A 23,367-nucleotide genomic window follows, 5' to 3' on the forward strand; every position below is an offset into this window, starting at 1 on the left:
GGGGCCTGGTGGAGGGTGCCCTGCACTGCTGGGGGGTGGGGGTGATGGGAGACATGAGTGGGGGCCTGGTGGAGGCTGCCCCTGCACTGCTGGGGGGTGGGGGTGGGGGTGGGGGTGGTGGGAGACATGAGTGGGGGCCTGGTGGAGGCTGCCCCTGCACTGCTGGGGGGTGGGGGTGGTGGGAGACATGAGTGGGGGCCTGGTGGAGGGTGCCCCTGCACTGCTGGGGGTTGGGGGTGGTGGGAGACGTGAGTGGGGGCCTGGTGGAGGGTGCCCCTGAAATGCTGGGGGGTGGGGGTGATGGGAGACATGAGTTGGACATGAGTGGGGGCCTGGTGGAGGGTGCCCTGCACTGCTGGGGGGTGGGGGTGATGGGGAGACATGAGTGGGGGCCTGGTGGAGGGTGCCCCTGGATGCTGGGGGATGGGGGTGATGGGAGACATGAGTGGGGGCCTGGTGGAGGCTGCCCCTGCACTGCTGGGGGGTGGGGGTGATGGGAGACATGAGTGGGGGCCTGGTGGAGGGTGCCCTGCACTGCTGGGGGGTGGGGGTGGTGGGGAGACATGAGTGGGGGCCTGGTGAAGGGTGCCCCTGGATGCTGGGGGGTGGGGGTGCAGGGGGACATGAGTGGGGGCCTGGTGGAGGGTGCCCCTGCACTGCTGGGGGGTGGGGGTGGTGGGAGAGGCTGCCCCTGCACTGCTGGGGGGTGGGTGTGGAGGGAGACATGAGTTGGGGGCCTGGTGGAGGGTGCCCCTGGATGCTGGGGGATGGGGGTGATGGGAGACATGAGTGGGGGCCTGGTGGAGGCTGCCCCTGCACTGCTGGGGGGTGGGGGTGATGGGAGACATGAGTTGGACATGAGGGGGGACCTGGTGGAGGGTGCCCTGCACTGCTGGGGGGTGGGGGGAGGCATGAGTGGGGGCCTGGTGGAGGGTGCCCTGCACTGCTGGGGGGGTGGGGGTGATGGGAAACATGAGTTGGACATGAGTGGGGGCCTGGTGGAGGGTGCCCCTGCACTGCTGGGGGGTGGGGGTGGTGGGGAGACATGAATGGGGGCCTGGTGAAGGGTGCCCCTGGATGCTGGGGGGTGGGGGTGCAGGGGGACATGAGTGGGGGCCTGGTGGAGGCTGCCCCTGCACTGCTGGGGGGTGGGGGTGGTGGGAGACATGAGTGGGGGCCTGGTGGAGGGTGCCCCTGGATGCTGGGGGATGGGGGTGATGGGGGACATGAGTGGGGGCCTGGTGGAGGCTGCCCCTGCACTGCTGGGGGGTGAGGGTGATGGGAGACATGAGTTGGACATGAGGGGGGACCTGGTGGAGGGTGCCCTGCACTGCTGGGGGGTGGGGGTGGGGGAGACATGAGTGGGGGCCTGGTAGAGGGTGCCCCTGCACTGCTGGGGGGTGGGGGTGATGGGAGACATGAGTTGGACATGAGTGGGAGCCTGGTGGAGGGTGCCCCTGCACTGCTGTGGGGTGGGGGTGGTGGGAGACATGAGTGGGGGCCTGGTGGAGGGTGCCCCTGGATGCTGGGGGTGGGGGTGATGGGAGACATGAGTGGGGGCCTGGTGGAGGGTGCACTGCACTGCTGGGGGGTGGGGGTGATGGGAGACATGAGTGGGGGGCTGGTGGAGGCTGCCCCTGCACTGCTGGGGGGTGGGGGTGGTGGGAGGCATGAGTGGGGGCCTGGTGGAGGATGCCCCTGCACTGCTGGGGCGTGGGGGTGATGGGAGACATGAGTTGGACATGAGTGGGGGCCTGGTGGAGGGTGCCTTGCACTGTTGGGGGGTGGGGGTGATGGGAGACATGAGTGGGGGCCTGGTGGAGGGTGCACCTGGATGCTGGGGGGTGGGGGTGCAGGGAGGCATGAGTTGGATATGAGTGGGTGGCTGGTGGAAGGTGCCCCTGCACTGCTGGGGGGTGGGGGTGGTGGGAGACATGAGTGGGGGCCTGGTGAAGGGTGCCCCTGGATGCTGGGGGGTGGGGGTGATGGGAGACATGAGTGGGGGCCTGGTGGAGGGTGCCCTGCACTGCTGGGGGGTGGGGGTGCTGGGAGACATGTGTGGGGGCCTGGCGGAGGGTGCCCTGCTCTGCTGGGGGGTGGGGGTGATGGGAGACATGAGTGGGGGCCTGGTGGAGGCTGCCCCTGCACTGCTGGGGGGTGGGGGTGGTGGGAGACATGAGTGGGGGCCTGGTGAAGGGTGCCCCTGGATGCTGGGGGGTGGGGGTGATGGGAGACATGAGTGGGGGCCTGGTGGAGGCTGCCCCTGCACTGCTGGGGGTGGGGGTGGTGGGAGACATGAGTGGGGGCCTGGTGGAGGGTGCCCCTGCACTGCTGGGGGGTGGGGGTGGTGGGAGACATGAGTGGGGGCCTGGTGGAGGGTGCCCCTGCACTGCTGGGGGGTGGGGGGTGGTGGGAGACATGAGTGGGGGCCTGGTGGAGGGTGCCCCTGGATGCTGGGGGGTGGGGGTGGTGGGAGACATGAGTGGGGGCCTGGTGGAGGCTGCCCCTGCACTGCTGGGGGGTGGGGTGATGGGAGACATGAGTGGAGGCCTGGTGGAGGCTGCCCCTGCACTGCTGGGGGGGTGGGGGTGATGGGAGACAGGAGTTGGACATGAGTGGGGGCCTGGTGGAGGGTGCCCCTGGATGCTGGGGGGTGGGGGTGGTGGGAGACATGAGTAGGGGCCCGGTGGAGGGTGCCCCTGGATGCAGGGGGTTGGGGGTGATGGGAGACATGAGTGGGGGCCTGGTGGAGGGTGCCCTGCACTGCTGGGGTTGGGGGTGATGGGAGACATGAGTGGGGGCCTGGGGGAGGCTGCCCCTGCATTGCTGGGGGGTGGAGGTGGTGGGAGACATGAGTGGGGGCCTGGTGGAGGGTGCCCCTGCACTGCTGGGGGGTGGGGGTGATGGGAGACATGAGTTGCACATGAGTGGGGCCTGGTGGAGGGTGCCCTGCACTGCTGGGGGTGAGGGTGATGGGAGACATGAGTGGGGGCCTGGTGGAGGGTGCCCCTGGATGCTGGGGGGAGGGGGTGCAGGGAGACATGAATTGGACATGAGTGGGGGCCTGGTGGAGGGTGCCCCTGCACTGCTGGGGGGTGGGGGTGGTGGGAGACATGAGTGGGGGCCTGGTGGAGGGTGCCCCTGGATGCTGGGGGGTGGGGGTGATGGGAGACATGAGTGGGGGCCTGGTGGAGGGTGCCCTGCACTGCTGGGGGGTGGGGGTGATGGGAGATATCAGTGGGGGCCTGGTGGAGGCTGCCCCTGCACTTTTGGGGGGTGGGGTGGTGGGAGACATGAGTGGGGGCCTGGTGGAGGGTGCCCCTGCACTGCTGGGGGGTGGGGGTGGTGGGAGACATGAGTGGGGGTCTGGTGGAGGGTGCCCCTGCACTCCTGGGGGTGGGGGTGCAGGGAGACATGAGTGGGGGCCTTGTGGAGGGTGCCCCTGGATGCTGGGGGGTGGGGTGGTGGGAGACATGAGTGGGGGCCTGCTGGAGGCTGCCCCTGCACTGCTGGGGGGTGGGAGTGATGGGGGACATGAGTGGGGGCCTGGTGGAGGCTGCCCCTGCACTGCTGGGGGGTGGGGGTGATGGGAGACACGAGTTGGACATGAGTGGGGGCCTGGTGGAGGGTGCCCTGCACTGCTGGGGTGTGGGGGTGGTGGGAGACATGAGTGGGGGACTGGTGGAGGGTGCCCCTGCACTGCTGGGGGGTGGGGGTGATGGGAGACACGAGTTGGACATGAGTGGGGGCCTGGTGGAGGGTGCCCTGCACTGCTGGGGGGTGTGGGTGATGGGAGACATGAGTGGGGGCCTGGTGGAGGCTGCCCCTGCATTGCTGGGGGGTGGAGGTGGTGGGAGACATGAGTGGGGGCCTGGTGGAGAGTTCCCCTGCACTGCTGGGGGGTGGGGGTGATGGGAGACATGAGTTGGACATGGGTGGGGGCCTGGTGGAGGGTGCCCTGCACTGCTGGGGGTGAGGGTGATGGGAGACATGAGTGGGGGCCTGGTGGAGGGTGCCCCTGGATGCTGGGGGGAGGGGGTGCAGGGAGACATGAATTGGACATGAGTGGGGGCCTGGTGGAGGGTGCCCTGCACTGCTGGGGGGTGGGGGTGGTGGGAGACATGAGTGGGGGCCTGGTGGAGGGTGCCCCTGGATGCTGGGGGTGGGGGTGATGGGAGATATCAGTGGGGGCCTGGTGGAGGCTGCCCCTGCACTTTTGGGGGGTGGGGTGGTGGGAGACATGAGTGGGGGCCTGGTGGAGGGTGCCCCTGCACTGCTGGGGGGTGGGGGTGGTGGGAGACATGAGTGGGGGTCTGGTGGAGGGTGCCCCTGCACTGCTGGGGGTGGGGGTGCAGGGAGACATGAGTGGGGGCCTGGTGGAGGGTGCCCCTGGATGCTGGTAGGTGGGGTGGTGGGAGACATGAGTGGGGGCCTGCTGGAGGCTGCCCCTGCACTGCTGGGGGGTGGGGGTGATGGGAGACATGAGTGGGGGCCTGGTGGAGGGTGCCCCTGCACTGTTGGGGGGTGGGGGTGGTGGGAGAGGCTGCCCCTGCACTGCTGGGGGGTGGGTGTGGAGGGAGACATGAGTTGGGGGCCTGGTGGAGGGTGCCCCTGGATGCTGGGGGATGGGGGTGATGGGAGACATGAGTGGGGGCCTGGTGGAGGCTGCCCCTGCACTGCTGGGGGGTGGGGGTGATGGGAGACATGAGTTGGACATGAGGGGGGACCTGGTGGAGGGTGCCCTGCACTGCTGGGGGGTGGGGGGAGGCATGAGTGGGGGCCTGGTGGAGGGTGCCCTGCACTGCTGGGGGGGTGGGGGTGATGGGAAACATGAGTTGGACATGAGTGGGGGCCTGGTGGAGGGTGCCCCTGCACTGCTGGGGGGTGGGGGTGGTGGGGAGACATGAATGGGGGCCTGGTGAAGGGTGCCCCTGGATGCTGGGGGGTGGGGGTGCAGGGGGACATGAGTGGGGGCCTGGTGGAGGCTGCCCCTGCACTGCTGGGGGGTGGGGGTGGTGGGAGACATGAGTGGGGGCCTGGTGGAGGGAGCCCCTGGATGCTGGGGGATGGGGGTGATGGGGGACATGAGTGGGGGCCTGGTGGAGGCTGCCCCTGCACTGCTGGGGGGTGGGGGTGATGGGAGACATGAGTTGGACATGAGGGGGGACCTGGTGGAGGGTGCCCTGCACTGCTGGGGGGTGGGGGTGGGGGGAGACATGAGTGGGGGCCTGGTGGAGGGTGCCCCTGCACTGCTGGGGGGTGGGGGTGATGGGAGACATGAGTTGGACATGAGTGGGAGCCTGGTGGAGGGTGCCCCTGCACTGCTGTGGGGTGGGGGTGGTGGGAGACATGAGTGGGGGCCTGGTGGAGGGTGCCCCTGGATGCTGGGGGTGGGGGTGATGGGAGACATGAGTGGGGGCCTGGTGGAGGGTGCACTGCACTGCTGGGGGGTGGGGGTGATGGGAGACATGAGTGGGGGCCTGGTGGAGGCTGCCCCTGCACTGCTGGGGGGTGGGGGTGATGGGAGACATGAGTTGGACATGAGTGGGGGCCTGGTGGAGGGTGCCTTGCACTGCTGGGGGGTGGGGGTGATGGGAGACATGAGTGGGGGCCTGGTGGAGGGTGCACCTGGATGCTGGGGGGTGGGGGTGCAGGGAGGCATGAGTTGGATATGAGTGGGTGGCTGGTGGAAGGTGCCCCTGCACTGCTGGGGGGTGGGGGTGGTGGGAGACATGAGTGGGGGCCTGGTGAAGGGTGCTGCTGGATGCTGGGGGGTGGGGGTGATGGGAGACATGAGTGGGGGCCTGGTGGAGGGTGCCCTGCACTGCTGGGGGGTGGGGGTGCTGGGAGACATGTGTGGGGGCCTGGCGGAGGGTGCCCTGCTCTGCTGGGGGGTGGGGTGATGGGAGACATGAGTGGAGGCCTGGTGGAGGCTGCCCCTGCACTGCTGGGGGGGTGGGGGTGATGGGAGACAGGAGTTGGACATGAGTGGGGGCCTGGTGGAGGGTGCCCCTGGATGCTGGGGGGTGGGGGTGGTGGGAGACATGAGTAGGGGCCCGGTGGAGGGTGCCCCTGGATGCAGGGGGTTGGGGGTGATGGGAGACATGAGTGGGGGCCTGGTGGAGGGTGCCCTGCACTGCTGGGGTTGGGGGTGATGGGAGACATGAGTCGGGGCCTGGGGGAGGCTGCCCCTGCATTGCTGGGGGGTGGAGGTGGTGGGAGACATGAGTGGGGGCCTGGTGGAGGGTGCCCCTGCACTGCTGGGGGGTGGGGGTGATGGGAGACATGAGTTGCACATGAGTGGGGCCTGGTGGAGGGTGCCCTGCACTGCTGGGGGTGAGGGTGATGGGAGACATGAGTGGGGGCCTGGTGGAGGGTGCCCCTGGATGCTGGGGGGAGGGGGTGCAGGGAGACATGAATTGGACATGAGTGGGGGCCTGGTGGAGGGTGCCCCTGCACTGCTGGGGGGTGGGGGTGGTGGGAGACATGAGTGGGGGCCTGGTGGAGGGTGCCCCTGGATGCTGGGGGGTGGGGGTGATGGGAGACATGAGTGGGGGCCTGGTGGAGGGTGCCCTGCACTGCTGGGGGGTGGGGGTGATGGGAGATATCAGTGGGGGCCTGGTGGAGGCTGCCCCTGCACTTTTGGGGGGTGGGGTGGTGGGAGACATGAGTGGGGGCCTGGTGGAGGGTGCCCCTGCACTGCTGGGGGGTGGGGGTGGTGGGAGACATGAGTGGGGGTCTGGTGGAGGGTGCCCCTGCACTCCTGGGGGTGGGGGTGCAGGGAGACATGAGTGGGGGCCTTGTGGAGGGTGCCCCTGGATGCTGGGGGGTGGGGTGGTGGGAGACATGAGTGGGGGCCTGCTGGAGGCTGCCCCTGCACTGCTGGGGGGTGGGAGTGATGGGGGACATGAGTGGGGGCCTGGTGGAGGCTGCCCCTGCACTGCTGGGGGGTGGGGGTGATGGGAGACACGAGTTGGACATGAGTGGGGGCCTGGTGGAGGGTGCCCTGCACTGCTGGGGTGTGGGGGTGGTGGGAGACATGAGTGGGGGACTGGTGGAGGGTGCCCCTGCACTGCTGGGGGGTGGGGGTGATGGGAGACACGAGTTGGACATGAGTGGGGGCCTGGTGGAGGGTGCCCTGCACTGCTGGGGGGTGTGGGTGATGGGAGACATGAGTGGGGGCCTGGTGGAGGCTGCCCCTGCATTGCTGGGGGGTGGAGGTGGTGGGAGACATGAGTGGGGGCCTGGTGGAGAGTTCCCCTGCACTGCTGGGGGGTGGGGGTGATGGGAGACATGAGTTGGACATGGGTGGGGGCCTGGTGGAGGGTGCCCTGCACTGCTGGGGGTGAGGGTGATGGGAGACATGAGTGGGGGCCTGGTGGAGGGTGCCCCTGGATGCTGGGGGGAGGGGGTGCAGGGAGACATGAATTGGACATGAGTGGGGGCCTGGTGGAGGGTGCCCTGCACTGCTGGGGGGTGGGGGTGGTGGGAGACATGAGTGGGGGCCTGGTGGAGGGTGCCCCTGGATGCTGGGGGTGGGGGTGATGGGAGATATCAGTGGGGGCCTGGTGGAGGCTGCCCCTGCACTTTTGGGGGGTGGGGTGGTGGGAGACATGAGTGGGGGCCTGGTGGAGGGTGCCCCTGCACTGCTGGGGGGTGGGGGTGGTGGGAGACATGAGTGGGGGTCTGGTGGAGGGTGCCCCTGCACTGCTGGGGGTGGGGGTGCAGGGAGACATGAGTGGGGGCCTGGTGGAGGGTGCCCCTGGATGCTGGTAGGTGGGGTGGTGGGAGACATGAGTGGGGGCCTGCTGGAGGCTGCCCCTGCACTGCTGGGGGGTGGGGGTGATGGGAGACATGAGTGGGGGCCTGGTGGAGGGTGCCCCTGCACTGTTGGGGGGTGGGGGTGGTGGGAGAGGCTGCCCCTGCACTGCTGGGGGGTGGGTGTGGAGGGAGACATGAGTTGGGGGCCTGGTGGAGGGTGCCCCTGGATGCTGGGGGATGGGGGTGATGGGAGACATGAGTGGGGGCCTGGTGGAGGCTGCCCCTGCACTGCTGGGGGGTGGGGGTGATGGGAGACATGAGTTGGACATGAGGGGGGACCTGGTGGAGGGTGCCCTGCACTGCTGGGGGGTGAGGGGAGGCATGAGTGGGGGCCTGGTGGAGGGTGCCCTGCACTGCTGGGGGGGTGGGGGTGATGGGAAACATGAGTTGGACATGAGTGGGGGCCTGGTGGAGGGTGCCCCTGCACTGCTGGGGGGTGGGGGTGGTGGGGAGACATGAATGGGGGCCTGGTGAAGGGTGCCCCTGGATGCTGGGGGGTGGGGGTGCAGGGGGACATGAGTGGGGGCCTGGTGGAGGCTGCCCCTGCACTGCTGGGGGGTGGGGGTGGTGGGAGACATGAGTGGGGGCCTGGTGGAGGGAGCCCCTGGATGCTGGGGGATGGGGGTGATGGGGGACATGAGTGGGGGCCTGGTGGAGGCTGCCCCTGCACTGCTGGGGGGTGGGGGTGATGGGAGACATGAGTTGGACATGAGGGGGGACCTGGTGGAGGGTGCCCTGCACTGCTGGGGGGTGGGGGTGGGGGGAGACATGAGTGGGGGCCTGGTGGAGGGTGCCCCTGCACTGCTGGGGGGTGGGGGTGATGGGAGACATGAGTTGGACATGAGTGGGAGCCTGGTGGAGGGTGCCCCTGCACTGCTGTGGGGTGGGGGTGGTGGGAGACATGAGTGGGGGCCTGGTGGAGGGTGCCCCTGGATGCTGGGGGTGGGGGTGATGGGAGACATGAGTGGGGGCCTGGTGGAGGGTGCACTGCACTGCTGGGGGGTGGGGGTGATGGGAGACATGAGTGGGGGCCTGGTGGAGGCTGCCCCTGCACTGCTGGGGGGTGGGGGTGATGGGAGACATGAGTTGGACATGAGTGGGGGCCTGGTGGAGGGTGCCTTGCACTGCTGGGGGGTGGGGGTGATGGGAGACATGAGTGGGGGCCTGGTGGAGGGTGCACCTGGATGCTGGGGGGTGGGGGTGCAGGGAGGCATGAGTTGGATATGAGTGGGTGGCTGGTGGAAGGTGCCCCTGCACTGCTGGGGGGTGGGGGTGGTGGGAGACATGAGTGGGGGCCTGGTGAAGGGTGCTGCTGGATGCTGGGGGGTGGGGGTGATGGGAGACATGAGTGGGGGCCTGGTGGAGGGTGCCCTGCACTGCTGGGGGGTGGGGGTGCTGGGAGACATGTGTGGGGGCCTGGCGGAGGGTGCCCTGCTCTGCTGGGGGGTGGGGGTGATGGGAGACATGAGTGGGGGCCTGGTGGAGGCTGCCCCTGCACTGCTGGGGGTGGGGGTGGTGGGAGACATGAGTGGGGGCCTGGTGGAGGGTGCCCCTGCACTGCTGGGGGGTGGGGGTGGTGGGAGACATGAGTGGGGGCCTGGTGGAGGGTGCCCCTGCACTGCTGGGGGGTGGGGGGTGGTGGGAGACATGAGTGGGGGCCTGGTGGAGGGTGCCCCTGGATGCTGGGGGGTGGGGGTGGTGGGAGACATGAGTGGGGGCCTGGTGGAGGCTGCCCCTGCACTGCTGGGGGGTGGGGTGATGGGAGACATGAGTGGAGGCCTGGTGGAGGCTGCCCCTGCACTGCTGGGGGGGTGGGGGTGATGGGAGACAGGAGTTGGACATGAGTGGGGGCCTGGTGGAGGGTGCCCCTGGATGCTGGGGGGTGGGGGTGGTGGGAGACATGAGTAGGGGCCCGGTGGAGGGTGCCCCTGGATGCAGGGGGTTGGGGGTGATGGGAGACATGAGTGGGGGCCTGGTGGAGGGTGCCCTGCACTGCTGGGGTTGGGGGTGATGGGAGACATGAGTCGGGGCCTGGGGGAGGCTGCCCCTGCATTGCTGGGGGGTGGAGGTGGTGGGAGACATGAGTGGGGGCCTGGTGGAGGGTGCCCCTGCACTGCTGGGGGGTGGGGGTGATGGGAGACATGAGTTGCACATGAGTGGGGGCCTGGTGGAGGGTGCCCTGCACTGCTGGGGGTGAGGGTGATGGGAGACATGAGTGGGGGCCTGGTGGAGGGTGCCCCTGGATGCTGGGGGGAGGGGGTGCAGGGAGACATGAATTGGACATGAGTGGGGGCCTGGTGGAGGGTGCCCCTGCACTGCTGGGGGGTGGGGGTGGTGGGAGACATGAGTGGGGGCCTGGTGGAGGGTGCCCCTGGATGCTGGGGGGTGGGGGTGATGGGAGACATGAGTGGGGGCCTGGTGGAGGGTGCCCTGCACTGCTGGGTGGTGGGGGTGATGGGAGATATCAGTGGGGGCCTGGTGGAGGCTGCCCCTGCACATTTGGGGGGTGGGGTGGTGGGAGACATGAGTGGGGGCCTGGTGGAGGGTGCCCCTGCACTGCTGGGGGGTGGGGGTGGTGGGAGACATGAGTGGGGGTCTGGTGGAGGGTGCCCCTGCACTCCTGGGGGTGGGGATGCAGGGAGACATGAGTGGGGGCCTTGTGGAGGGTGCCCCTGGATGCTGGGGGGTGGGGTGGTGGGAGACATGAGTGGGGGCCTGCTGGAGGCTGCCCCTGCGCTGCCGGGGGGTGGGGGTGATGGGAGACATGATTGGGGGCCTGGTGGAGGCTGCCCCTGCACTGCTGGGGGGTGGGGGTGATGGGAGACACGTGTTGGACATGAGTGGGGGCCTGGTGGAGGGTGCCCTGCACTGCTGGGGTGTGGGGGTGGTGGGAGACATGAGTGGGGGACTGGTGGAGGTTGCCCCTGCACTGCTGGGGGGTGGGGGTGATGGGAGACATGAGTTGGACATGAGTGGGGGCCTGGTGGAGGGTGCCCTGCACTGCTGGGGGGTGTGGGTGATGGGAGACATGAGTGGGGGCCTGGTGGAGGCTGCCCCTGCATTGCTGGGGGGTGGAGGTGGTGGGAGACATGAGTGGGGGCCTGGTGGAGAGTTCCCCTGCACTGCTGGGGGGTGGGGGTGATGGGAGACATGAGTTGGACATGGGTGGGGGCCTGGTGGAGGGTGCCCTGCACTGCTGGGGGTGAGGGTGATGGGAGACATGAGTGGGGGCCTGGTGGAGGGTGCCCCTGGATGCTGGGGGGAGGGGGTGCAGGGAGACATGAATTGGACATGAGTGGGGGCCTGGTGGAGGGTGCCCTGCACTGCTGGGGGGTGGGGGTGGTGGGAGACATGAGTGGGGGCCTGGTGGAGGGTGCCCCTGGATGCTGGGGGGTGGGGGTGATGGGAGATATCAGTGGGGGCCTGGTGGAGGCTGCCCCTGCACTTTTGGGGGGTGGGGTGGTGGGAGACATGAGTGGGGGCCTGGTGGAGGGTGCCCCTGCACTGCTGGGGGGTGGGGGTGGTGGGAGACATGAGTGGGGGTCTGGTGGAGGGTGCCCCTGCACTGCTGGGGTGGGGGTGCAGGGAGACATGTGTGGGGGCCTGGTGGAGGGTGCCCCTGGATGCTGGTAGGTGGGGTGGTGGGAGACATGAGTGGGGGCCTGCTGGAGGCTGCCCCTGCACTGCTGGGGGGTGGGGGTGATGGGAGACATGAGTGGGGGCCTGGTGGAGGGTGCCCCTGCACTGTTGGGGGGTGGGGGTGATGGGAAACATGAGTTGGACATGGGTGGGGGCCTGGTGGAGGGTGCCCTGCACTGCTGGGGGTGAGGGTGATGGGAGACATGAGTGGGGGCCTGGTGGAGGGTGCCCCTGGATGCTGGGGGGAGGGGGTGCAGGGAGACATGAATTGGACATGAGTGGGGGCCTGGTGGAGGGTGCCCTGCACTGCTGGGGGGTGGGGGTGGTGGGAGACATGAGTGGGGGCCTGGTGGAGGGTGCCCCTGGATGCTGGGGGGTGGGGGTGATGGGAGATATCAGTGGGGGCCTGGTGGAGGCTGCCCCTGCACTTTTGGGGGGTGGGGTGGTGGGAGACATGAGTGGGGGCCTGGTGGAGGGTGCCCCTGCACTGCTGGGGGGTGGGGGTGGTGGGAGACATGAGTGGGGGTCTGGTGGAGGGTGCCCCTGCACTGCTGGGGGTGGGGGTGCAGGGAGACATGAGTGGGGGCCTGGTGGAGGGTGCCCCTGTATGCTGGTAGGTGGGGTGGTGGGAGACATGAGTGGGGGCCTGCTGGAGGCTGCCCCTGCACTGCTGGGGGGTGGGGGTGATGGGAGACATGAGTGGGGGCCTGGTGGAGGGTGCCCCTGCACTGTTGGGGGGTGGGGGTGATGGAAAACATGAGTTGGACATGAGTGGGGGCCTGGTGGAGGGTGCCCCTGCACTGCTGGGGGGTGGGGGTGGTGGGGAGACATGAATGGGGGCCTGGTGAAGGGTGCCCCTGGATGCTGGGGGGTGGGGGTGCAGGGGGACATGAGTGGGGGCCTAGTGGAGGCTGCCCCTGCACTGCTGGGGGTGGGGGTGGTGGGAGACATGAGTGGGGGCCTGGTGGAGGGTGCCCCTGGATGCTGGGGGATGGGGGTGATGGGGGACATGAGTGGGGGCCTGGTGGAGGCTGCCCCTGCACTGCTGGGGGGTGGGGGTGATGGGAGACATGAGTTGGACATGAGGGGGGACCTGGTGGAGGGTGCCCTGCACTGCTGGGGGGTGGGGGTGGGGGAGACATGAGTGGGGGCCTGGTGGAGGGTGCCCCTGCACTGCTGGGGGGTGGGGGTGATGGGAGACATGAGTTGGACATGAGTGGGAGCCTGGTGGAGGGTGCCCCTGCACTGCTGTGGGGTGGGGGTGGTGGGAGACATGAGTGGGGGCCTGGTGGAGGGTGCCCCTGGATGCTGGGGGTGGGGGTGATGGGAGACATGAGTGGGGGCCTGGTGGAGGGTGCACTGCACTGCTGGGGGGTGGGGGTGATGGGAGACATGAGTGGGGGCCTGGTGGAGGCTGCCCCTGCACTGCTGGGGGGTGGGGGTGGTGGGAGGCATGAGTGGGGGCCTGGTGGAGGATGCCCCTGCACTGCTGGGGGGTGGGGGTGATGGGAGACATGAGTTGGACATGAGTGGGGGCCTGGTGGAGGGTGCCTTGCACTGCTGGGGGGTGGGGGTGATGGGAGACATGAGTGGGGGCCTGGTGGAGGGTGCACCTGGATGCTGGGGGGTGGGGGTGCAGGGAGGCATGAGTGGGATATGAGTGGGTGGCTGGTGGAAGGTGCCCCTGCACTGCTGGGGGGTGGGGGTGGTGGGAGACATGAGTGGGGGCCTGGTGAAGGGTGCCCCTGGATGCTGGGGGGTGGGGGTGATGGGAGACATGAGTGGGGGCCTGGTGGAGGGTGCCCTGCACTGCTGGGGGGTGGGGGTGCTGGGAGACATGTGTGGGGGCCTGGCGGAGGGTGCCCTGCTCTGCTGGGGGGTGGGGGTGATGGGAGACATGAGTGGGGGCCTGGTGGAGGCTGCCCCTGCACTGCTGGGGGGTGGGGGTGGTGGGAGACATGAGTGGGGGCCTGGTGAAGGGTGCCCCTGGATGCTGGGGGGTGGGGGTGATGGGAGACATGAGTGGGGGCCTGGTGGAGGCTGCCCCTGCACTGCTGGGGGTGGGGGTGGTGGGAGACATGAGTGGGGGCCTGGTGGAGGGTGCCCCTGCACTGCTGGGGGGTGGGGGTGGTGGGAGACATGAGTGGGGGCCTGGTGGAGGGTGCCCCTGCACTGCTGGGGGGTGGGGGGTGGTGGGAGACATGAGTGGGGGCCTGGTGGAGGGTGCCCCTGGATGCTGGGGGGTGGGGGTGGTGGGAGACATGAGTGGGGGCCTGGTGGAGGCTGCCCCTGCACTGCTGGGGGGTGGGGTGATGGGAGACATGAGTGGAGGCCTGGTGGAGGCTGCCCCTGCACTGCTGGGGGGGTGGGGGTGATGGGAGACAGGAGTTGGACATGAGTGGGGGCCTGGTGGAGGGTGCCCCTGGATGCTGGGGGGTGGGGGTGGTGGGAGACATGAGTAGGGGCCCGGTGGAGGGTGCCCCTGGATGCAGGGGGTTGGGGGTGATGGGAGACATGAGTGGGGGCCTGGTGGAGGGTGCCCTGCACTGCTGGGGTTGGGGGTGATGGGAGACATGAGTGGGGGCCTGGGGGAGGCTGCCCCTGCATTGCTGGGGGGTGGAGGTGGTGGGAGACATGAGTGGGGGCCTGGTGGAGGGTGCCCCTGCACTGCTGGGGGGTGGGGGTGATGGGAGACATGAGTTGCACATGAGTGGGGGCCTGGTGGAGGGTGCCCTGCACTGCTGGGGGTGAGGGTGATGGGAGACATGAGTGGGGGCCTGGTGGAGGGTGCCCCTGGATGCTGGGGGGAGGGGGTGCAGGGAGACATGAATTGGACATGAGTGGGGGCCTGGTGGAGGGTGCCCCTGCACTGCTGGGGGGTGGGGGTGGTGGGAGACATGAGTGGGGGCCTGGTGGAGGGTGCCCCTGGATGCTGGGGGGTGGGGGTGATGGGAGACATGAGTGGGGGCCTGGTGGAGGGTGCCCTGCACTGCTGGGGGGTGGGGGTGATGGGAGATATCAGTGGGGGCCTGGTGGAGGCTGCCCCTGCACTTTTGGGGGGTGGGGTGGTGGGAGACATGAGTGGGGGCCTGGTGGAGGGTGCCCCTGCACTGCTGGGGGGTGGGGGTGGTGGCAGACATGAGTGGGGGTCTGGTGGAGGGTGCCCCTGCACTCCTGGGGTTGGGGGTGCAGGGAGACATGAGTGGGGGCCTTGTGGAGGGTGCCCCTGGATGCTGGGGGGTGGGGTGGTGGGAGACATGAGTGGGGGCCTGCTGGAGGCTGCCCCTGCACTGCCGGGGGGTGGGGGTGATGGGAAACATGAGTGGGGGCCTGGTGGAGGCTGCCCCTGCACTGCTGGGGGGTGGGGGTGATGGGAGACACGAGTTGGACATGAGTGGGGGCCTGGTGGAGGGTGCCCTGCACTGCTGGGGTGTGGGGGTGGTGGGAGACATGAGTGGGGGACTGGTGGAGGGTGCCCCTGCACTGCTGGGGGGTGGGGGTGATGGGAGACATGAGTTGGACATGAGTGGGGGCCTGGTGGAGGGTGCCCTGCACTGCTGGGGGGTGTGGGTGATGGGAGACATGAGTGGGGGCCTGGTGGAGGCTGCCCCTGCATTGCTGGGGGGTGGAGGTGGTGGGAGACATGAGTGGGGGCCTGGTGGAGAGTTCCCCTGCACTGCTGGGGGGTGGGGGTGATGGGAGACATGAGTTGGACATGGGTGGGGGCCTGGTGGAGGGTGCCCTGCACTGCTGGGGGTGAGGGTGATGGGAGACATGAGTGGGGGCCTGGTGGAGGGTGCCCCTGGATGCTGGGGGGAGGGGGTGCAGGGAGACATGAATTGGACATGAGTGGGGGCCTGGTGGAGGGTGCCCTGCACTGCTGGGGGGTGGGGGTGGTGGGAGACATGAGTGGGGGCCTGGTGGAGGGTGCCCCTGGATGCTGGGGGGTGGGGGTGATGGGAGATATCAGTGGGGGCCTGGTGGAGGCTGCCCCTGCACTTTTGGGGGGTGGGGTGGTGGGAGACATGAGTGGGGGCCTGGTGGAGGGTGCCCCTGCACTGCTGGGGGGTGGGGGTGGTGGGAGACATGAGTGGGGGTCTGGTGGAGGGTGCCCCTGCACTGCTGGGGGTGGGGGTGCAGGGAGACATGAGTGGGGGCCTGGTGGAGGGTGCCCCTGGATGCTGGTAGGTGGGGTGGTGGGAGACATGAGTGGGGGCCTGCTGGAGGCTGCCCCTGCACTGCTGGGGGGTGGGGGTGATGGGAGACATGAGTGGGGGCCTGGTGGAGGGTGCCCCTGCACTGTTGGGGGGTGGGGGTGATGGGAGACATGAGTGGGGGCCTGGTGGAGGGTGCCCTGCACTGCTGGGGGGGTGGGGGTGGTGGGAGACATGAGTGGGGGCCTGGTGGAGGGTGCCCCTGCACTGCTGGGGGGTGGGGGTGATGGGAGACATGAGTGGGGGCCTGGTGGAGGCTGCCCCTGCACTGCTGGGGGGTGGGGGTGATGGGAGACATGAGTTGGACATGAGTGGGGGCCTGGTGGAGGCTGCCCTGCGCTGCTGGGGGGTGGGGGTGATGGGAGACATGAGTTGGACATGAGTGGGGGCCTGGTGGAGGGTGCCCCTGGATGCTGGGGGGTGGGGGTGATGGGAGACATGAGTGGGGGCCTGGTGGAGGGTGCCCTGCACTACTGGGGGGTGGGGGTGATGGGAGACATGAGTGGGGGCCTGGTGGAGGCTGCCCCTGTACTGCTGGGGGGTGGGGGTGATGGGAGACATGAGTTGGACATGAGTGGGGGCCTGGTGGAGGCTGCCCTGCGCTGCTGGGGGGTGGGGGTGCAGGGGGACATGAGTGGGGGCCTGGTGGAGGGTGCCCCTGGATGCTGGGGGGTGGGGTTGCAGGGAGACATGAGTTGGACATGAGTTGGAGCCTGGTGGAGGGTGCCCCTGCACTGCTGGGGGGTGGGGGTGGTGGGAGACATGAGTGGGGGCCTGTTGGAGGGTGCCCCTGGATGCTGGGGGGTGGGGGTGATGGGAGACATGAGTGGGGGCCTGGTGGAGGGTGCACTGCACTGCGGGGGGGTGGGGGTGATGGGAGACATGAGTGGGGGCCTGGTGGAGGCTGCCCCTGCACTGCTGGGGGGTGGGGGGTGGTGGGAGGCATGAGTGGGGGCCTGGTGGAGGGTGCCCCTGCACTGCTGGGGGGTGGGGGTGATGGGAGACATGAGTTGGACATGGGTGGGGGCCTGGTGGAGGGTGCCTTGCACTGCTGGGGGGTGGGGGTGATGGGAGACATGAGTGGGGGCCTGGTGGAGGGTGCACCTGGATGCTGGGGGGTGGGGGTGCAGGGAGACATGAGTTGGATATGAGTGGGTGCCTGGTGGAAGGTGCCCCTGCACTGCTGGGGGGTGGGGGTGGTGGGAGACATGAGTGGGGGCCTGGTGAAGGGTGCCCCTGGATGCTGGGGGGTGGGGGTGATGGGAGACATGAGTGGGGGCCTGGTGGAGGGTGCCCTGCACTGCTGGGGGTGGGGGCGCTGGGAGACATGTGTGGGGGCCTGGTGGAGGGTGCCCTGTACTGCTGGGGGGTGGGGGTGATGGGAGACATGAGTGGGGGCCTGGTGGAGGCTGCCCCTGCACTGCTGGGAGGTGGGGGTGGTGGGAGACATGAGTGGGGGCCTGGTGAAGGGTGCCCCTGGATGCTGGGGGGGTGGGGGTGATGGGAGACATGAGTGGGGGCCTGGTGGAGGCTGCCCCTGCACTGCTGGGGGGTGGGGGTGGTGGGAGATATGAGTGGGGGCCTGGTGGAGGGTGCCCCTGGACTGCTGTGGGGTGGGGGTGGTGGGAGACATGAGTGGGGGCCTGGTGGAGGGTGCCCCTGGATGCTGGGGGGTGGGGGTGGTGGGAGACATGAGTGAGGGCCTGGTGGAGGCTGCCCCTGCACTGCTGGGGGGTGGGGTGATGGGAGACATGAGTGGGGGCCTGGTAAAGGCTGCCCCTGCACTGCTGGGGGTGGGGGTGGTGGGAGACAGGAGTTGGACATGAGTGGGGGCCTGGTGGAGGGTGCCCCTGGATGCTGGGGGGTGGGGGTGGTGGGAGACATGAGTGGGGGCCCGGTGGAGGGTGCTCCTGGATGCTGGGGGTTGGTGGTGATGGGAGACATGAGTGGGGGCCTGGTGGAGGGTGCCCCTGCACTGCTGGGGGGTGGAGGTGGTGGGAGACATGAGTGGGGGCCTGGTGGAGGGTGCCCCTGCACTGTTGGGGGGTGGGGGTGATGGGAGACATGAGTTGGACATGAGTGGGGGCCTGGTGGAGGGTGCCCTGCACTGCTGGGGGTGAGGGTGATGGGAGACATGAGTGGGGGCCTGGTGGAGGGTGCCCCTGGATGCTGGGGGGTGGGGGTGCAGGGAGACATGAATTGGACATGAGTGGGGGCCTGGTGGAGTGTGCCCCTGCACTGCTGGGGGGTGGGGTTGGTGGGAGACATGAGTGGGGGCCTGGTGGAGGGTGCCCCTGGATGCTGGGGGGTGGGGGTGATGGGAGACATGAGTGGGGGCCTGGTGGAGGGTGCCCTGCACTGCTGGGGGGTGGGGGTGATGGGAGATATCAGTGGGGGCCTGGTGGAGGCTGCCCCTGCACTTCTGGGGGGTGGGGTGGCGGGAGACATGAGTGGGGGCCTGGTGGAGGGTGCCCCTGCACTGCTGGGGGGTGGGGGTGGAGGGAGACATGAGTGGGGGTCTGGTGGAGGGTGCCCCTGCACCGCTGGGGGTGGGGGTGCAGGTAGACATGAGTGGGGGCCTGGTGGATGGTGCCCCTGGATGCTGGGGGGTGGGGTGGTGGGAGACAGGAGTGGGGGCCTGCTGGAGGCTGACCCTGCACTGCTGGGGGGTGGGGGTGATGGGAGACATAAGTGGGGGCCTGGTGGAGGCTGCCCCTGCACTGCTGGGGGGTGGGAGTGATGGGAGACATGAGTTGGACATGAGTGGGGGCCTGGTGGAGGGTGCCCCTGGATGCTGCGGGGTGGGGTGGTGGGAGACATGAGTGGGGGCCTGCTGGAGGCTGCCCCTGCACTGCTGGGGGGTGGGGGTGATGGGAGACATGAGTGGGGGCCTGGTGGAGGCTGCCCCTGCACTGCTGGGGGGTGGGGGTGATGGGAGACATGAGTTGGACATGAGTGGGGGCCTGGTGGGGGGTGCCCTGCACTGCTGGGGGGTGGGGATGGTGGGAGACACGAGTGGGGGCCTGGTGGAGGTTGCCCCTGCACTGCTGGGGGGTGGGGGTGCAGGGGGACATGAGTGAGGGCCTGGTGGAGGGTGCCCCTGGATTCTGGGGGGTGGGGGTGCAGGGAGACATGAGTTGGACATGAGTGGGGGCCTGGTGGAGGGTGCCCCTGCACTGCTGGGGGGGTGGGGGTGATGGGAGACATGAGTGGGGGCCTGGTGGAGGGTGCCCTGCACTACTGGGGGGTGGGGGTGATGGGAGACATGAGTGGGGGCCTGGTGGAGGCTGCCCCTGCACTGCTGGGGGGTGGGGGTGATGGGAGACATGAGTTGGACATGAGTGGGGGCCTGGTGGAGGGTGCCCTGCGCTGCTGGGGAGTGGGGGTGCAGGGGGACATGAGTGGGGGCCTGGTGGAGGGTGCCCCTGGATGCTGGGGGGTGGGGGTGCAGGGAGACATGAGTTGGACATGGGTTGGAGCCTGGTGGAGGGTGCCCCTGCACTGCTGGGGGGTGGGGGTGGTGGGAGACATGAGTGGGGGCCTGGTGGAGGGTGCCCCTGGATGCTGGGGGTGGGGGTGAGGGGAGACATGAGTGGGGGCCTGGTGGAGGGTGCACTGCACTGCTGGGGGGTGGGGGTGATGGGAGACATGAGTGGAGGCCTGGTGGAGGCTGCCCCTGCACTGACGGGGGGTGGGGGGTGGTGGGAGGCATGAGTGGGGGCCTGGTGGAGGGTGCCCCTGCACTGCTGGGGGGTGGGGGTGATGGGAGACATGAGTTGGACATGGGTGGGGGCCTGGTGGAGGGTGCCTTGCACTGCTGGGGGTGGGGGTAATGGGAGACATGAGTGGGGGCCTGGTGGAGGGTGCACCTGGATGCTGGGGGGTGGGTGTGCAGGGAGACATGAGTTGGATATGAGTGGGTGCCTGGTGGAAGGTGCCCCTGCACTGCTGGGGGGTGGGGGTGGTGGGAGACATGAGTAGGGGCCTGGTGAAGGGTGCCCTGCACTGCTGGGGGGTGGGGGTGATGGGAGACATGTGTGGGGGCCTGGTGGAGGGTGCCCTGCACTGCTGGGGGTGGGGGTGATGGGAGACATGAGTGGGGGCCTGGTGGAGGCTGCCCCTGCACTGCTGGGGGGTGGGGGTGGTGGGAGACATGAGTGGGGGCCTGGTGAAGGGTGCCCCTGGATGCTGGGGGGGTGGGGGTGATGGGAGACATGAGTGGGGGCCTTGTGGAAGCTGCCCCTGCACTGCTGGGGGGTGGGAGACATGAGTGGGGGCCTGGTGGAGGGTGCCCCTGCACTGTTGGGGGGTGGGGGTGGTGGGAGACATGAGTGGGGGCCTGGTGGAGGCTGCCCCTGCACTGCTAGGGGGTGGGGTGATGGGAGACATGAGTGGGGGCCTGGTGAAGGCTGCCCCTGCACTGCTGGGGGGTGGGGGTGATGGGAGACAGGAGTTGGACATGAGTGGGGGCCTGGTGGAGGGTGCCCCTGGATGCTGGGGGGTGGGGGTGGTGGGAGACATGAGTGGGGGCCCGGTGGAGGGTGCCCCTGGATGCTGGGGGTTGGTGGTGATGGGAGACATGAGTGGGGGCCTGGTGGAGGGTGCCCTGCACTGCTGGGGGGTGATGGGAGACATGAGTGGGGGCCTGGTGGAGGCTGCCCCTACACTGCTGGGGGGTGGAGGTGGTGGGAGACATGAGTGGGGGCCTGGTGGAGGGTGCCCCTGCACTGCTGGGGGGTGGGGGTGATGGGAGACATGAGTTGGACATGAGTGGGGGCCTGGTGGAGGGTGCCCTGCACTGCTGGGGGTGAGGGTGATGGGAGACATGAGTGGGGGCCTGGTGGAGGGTGCCCCTGGATGCTGGGGGGTGGGGGCATGAGTGGGGGCCTGGTGGAGGGTGCCCCTGGAACTGGGGGGTGGGGGTGCAGGGAGACATGAATTGGACATGAGTGGGGGCCTGGTGGAGTGTGCCCCTGCACTGCTGGGGGGTGGGGTTGCTGGGAGACATGAGTGGGGGCCTGGTGGAGGGTGCCCCTGGATGCTGGGGGGTGGGGGTGATGGGAGACATGAGTGGGGGCCTGGTGGAGGGTGCCCTGCACTGCTGGGGGGTGGGGGTGATGGGAGATATCAGTGGGGGCCTGGTGGAGGCTGCCCGTGCACTTCTGGGGGGTGGGGTGGCGGGAGACATGAGTGGGGGCCTGGTGGAGGGTGCCCCTGCACTGCTGGGGGGTGGGGGTGGAGGGAGACATGAGTGGGGGCCTGGTGGAGGGTGCCCTGCACTACTGGGGGGTGGGGGTGATGGGAGACATGAGTGGGGGCCTGGTGGAGGCTGCCCCTGCACTGCTGGGGGGTGGGGGTGATGGGAGACATGAGTTGGACATGAGTGGGGGCCTGGTGGAGGGTGCCCTGCGCTGCTGGGGAGTGGGGGTGCAGGGGGAAATGAGTGGGGGCCTGGTGGAGGGTGCCCCTGGATGCTGGGGGGTGGGGGTGCAGGGAGACATGAGTTGGACATGGGTTGGAGCCTGGTGGAGGGTGCCCCTGCACTGCTGGGGGGTGGGGGTGGTGGGAGACATGAGTGGGGGCCTGGTGGAGGGTGCCCCTGGATGCTGGGGGTGGGGGTGAGGGGAGACATGAGTGGGGGCCTGGTGGAGGGTGCACTGCACTGCTGGGGGGTGGGGGTGATGGGAGACATGAGTGGAGGCCTGGTGGAGGCTGCCCCTGCACTGACGGGGGGTGGGGGGTGGTGGGAGGCATGAGTGGGGGCCTGGTGGAGGGTGCCCCTGCACTGCTGGGGGGTGGGGGTGATGGGAGACATGAGTTGGACATGGGTGGGGGCCTGGTGGAGGGTGCCTTGCACTGCTGGGGGTGGGGGTAATGGGAGACATGAGTGGGGGCCTGGTGGAGGGTGCACCTGGATGCTGGGGGGTGGGTGTGCAGGGAGACATGAGTTGGATATGAGTGGGTGCCTGGTGGAAGGTGCCCCTGCACTGCTGGGGGGTGGGGGTGGTGGGAGACATGAGTAGGGGCCTGGTGAAGGGTGCCCTGCACTGCTGGGGGGTGGGGGTGATGGGAGACATGTGTGGGGGCCTGGTGGAGGGTGCCCTGCACTGCTGGGGGTGGGGGTGATGGGAGACATGAGTGGGGGCCTGGTGGAGGCTGCCCCTGCACTGCTGGGGGGTGGGGTGATGGGAGACATGAGTGGAGGCCTGGTGGAGGCTGCCCCTGCACTGCTGGGGGGGTGGGGGTGATGGGAGACAGGAGTTGGACATGAGTGGGGGCCTGGTGGAGGGTGCCCCTGGATGCTGGGGGGTGGGGGTGGTGGGAGACATGAGTAGGGGCCCGGTGGAGGGTGCCCCTGGATGCAGGGGGTTGGGGGTGATGGGAGACATGAGTGGGGGCCTGGTGGAGGGTGCCCTGCACTGCTGGGGTTGGGGGTGATGGGAGACATGAGTCGGGGCCTGGGGGAGGCTGCCCCTGCATTGCTGGGGGGTGGAGGTGGTGGGAGACATGAGTGGGGGCCTGGTGGAGGGTGCCCCTGCACTGCTGGGGGGTGGGGGTGATGGGAGACATGAGTTGCACATGAGTGGGGGCCTGGTGGAGGGTGCCCTGCACTGCTGGGGGTGAGGGTGATGGGAGACATGAGTGGGGGCCTGGTGGAGGGTGCCCCTGGATGCTGGGGGGAGGGGGTGCAGGGAGACATGAATTGGACATGAGTGGGGGCCTGGTGGAGGGTGCCCCTGCACTGCTGGGGGGTGGGGGTGGTGGGAGACATGAGTGGGGGCCTGGTGGAGGGTGCCCCTGGATGCTGGGGGGTGGGGGTGATGGGAGACATGAGTGGGGGCCTGGTGGAGGGTGCCCTGCACTGCTGGGTGGTGGGGGTGATGGGAGATATCAGTGGGGGCCTGGTGGAGGCTGCCCCTGCACATTTGGGGGGTGGGGTGGTGGGAGACATGAGTGGGGGCCTGGTGGAGGGTGCCCCTGCACTGCTGGGGGGTGGGGGTGGTGGGAGACATGAGTGGGGGTCTGGTGGAGGGTGCCCCTGCACTCCTGGGGGTGGGGATGCAGGGAGACATGAGTGGGGGCCTTGTGGAGGGTGCCCCTGGATGCTGGGGGGTGGGGTGGTGGGAGACATGAGTGGGGGCCTGCTGGAGGCTGCCCCTGCGCTGCCGGGGGGTGGGGGTGATGGGAGACATGATTGGGGGCCTGGTGGAGGCTGCCCCTGCACTGCTGGGGGGTGGGGGTGATGGGAGACACGTGTTGGACATGAGTGGGGGCCTGGTGGAGGGTGCCCTGCACTGCTGGGGTGTGGGGGTGGTGGGAGACATGAGTGGGGGACTGGTGGAGGTTGCCCCTGCACTGCTGGGGGGTGGGGGTGATGGGAGACATGAGTTGGACATGAGTGGGGGCCTGGTGGAGGGTGCCCTGCACTGCTGGGGGGTGTGGGTGATGGGAGACATGAGTGGGGGCCTGGTGGAGGCTGCCCCTGCATTGCTGGGGGGTGGAGGTGGTGGGAGACATGAGTGGGGGCCTGGTGGAGAGTTCCCCTGCACTGCTGGGGGGTGGGGGTGATGGGAGACATGAGTTGGACATGGGTGGGGGCCTGGTGGAGGGTGCCCTGCACTGCTGGGGGTGAGGGTGATGGGAGACATGAGTGGGGGCCTGGTGGAGGGTGCCCCTGGATGCTGGGGGGAGG

This window comes from Ambystoma mexicanum, chromosome 5p (genome assembly GCF_040938575.1).
Source record: "Ambystoma mexicanum isolate Mex_15411 chromosome 5p, UKY_AmexF1_1, whole genome shotgun sequence".
Lineage (NCBI taxonomy): Eukaryota > Metazoa > Chordata > Amphibia > Caudata > Ambystomatidae > Ambystoma > Ambystoma mexicanum.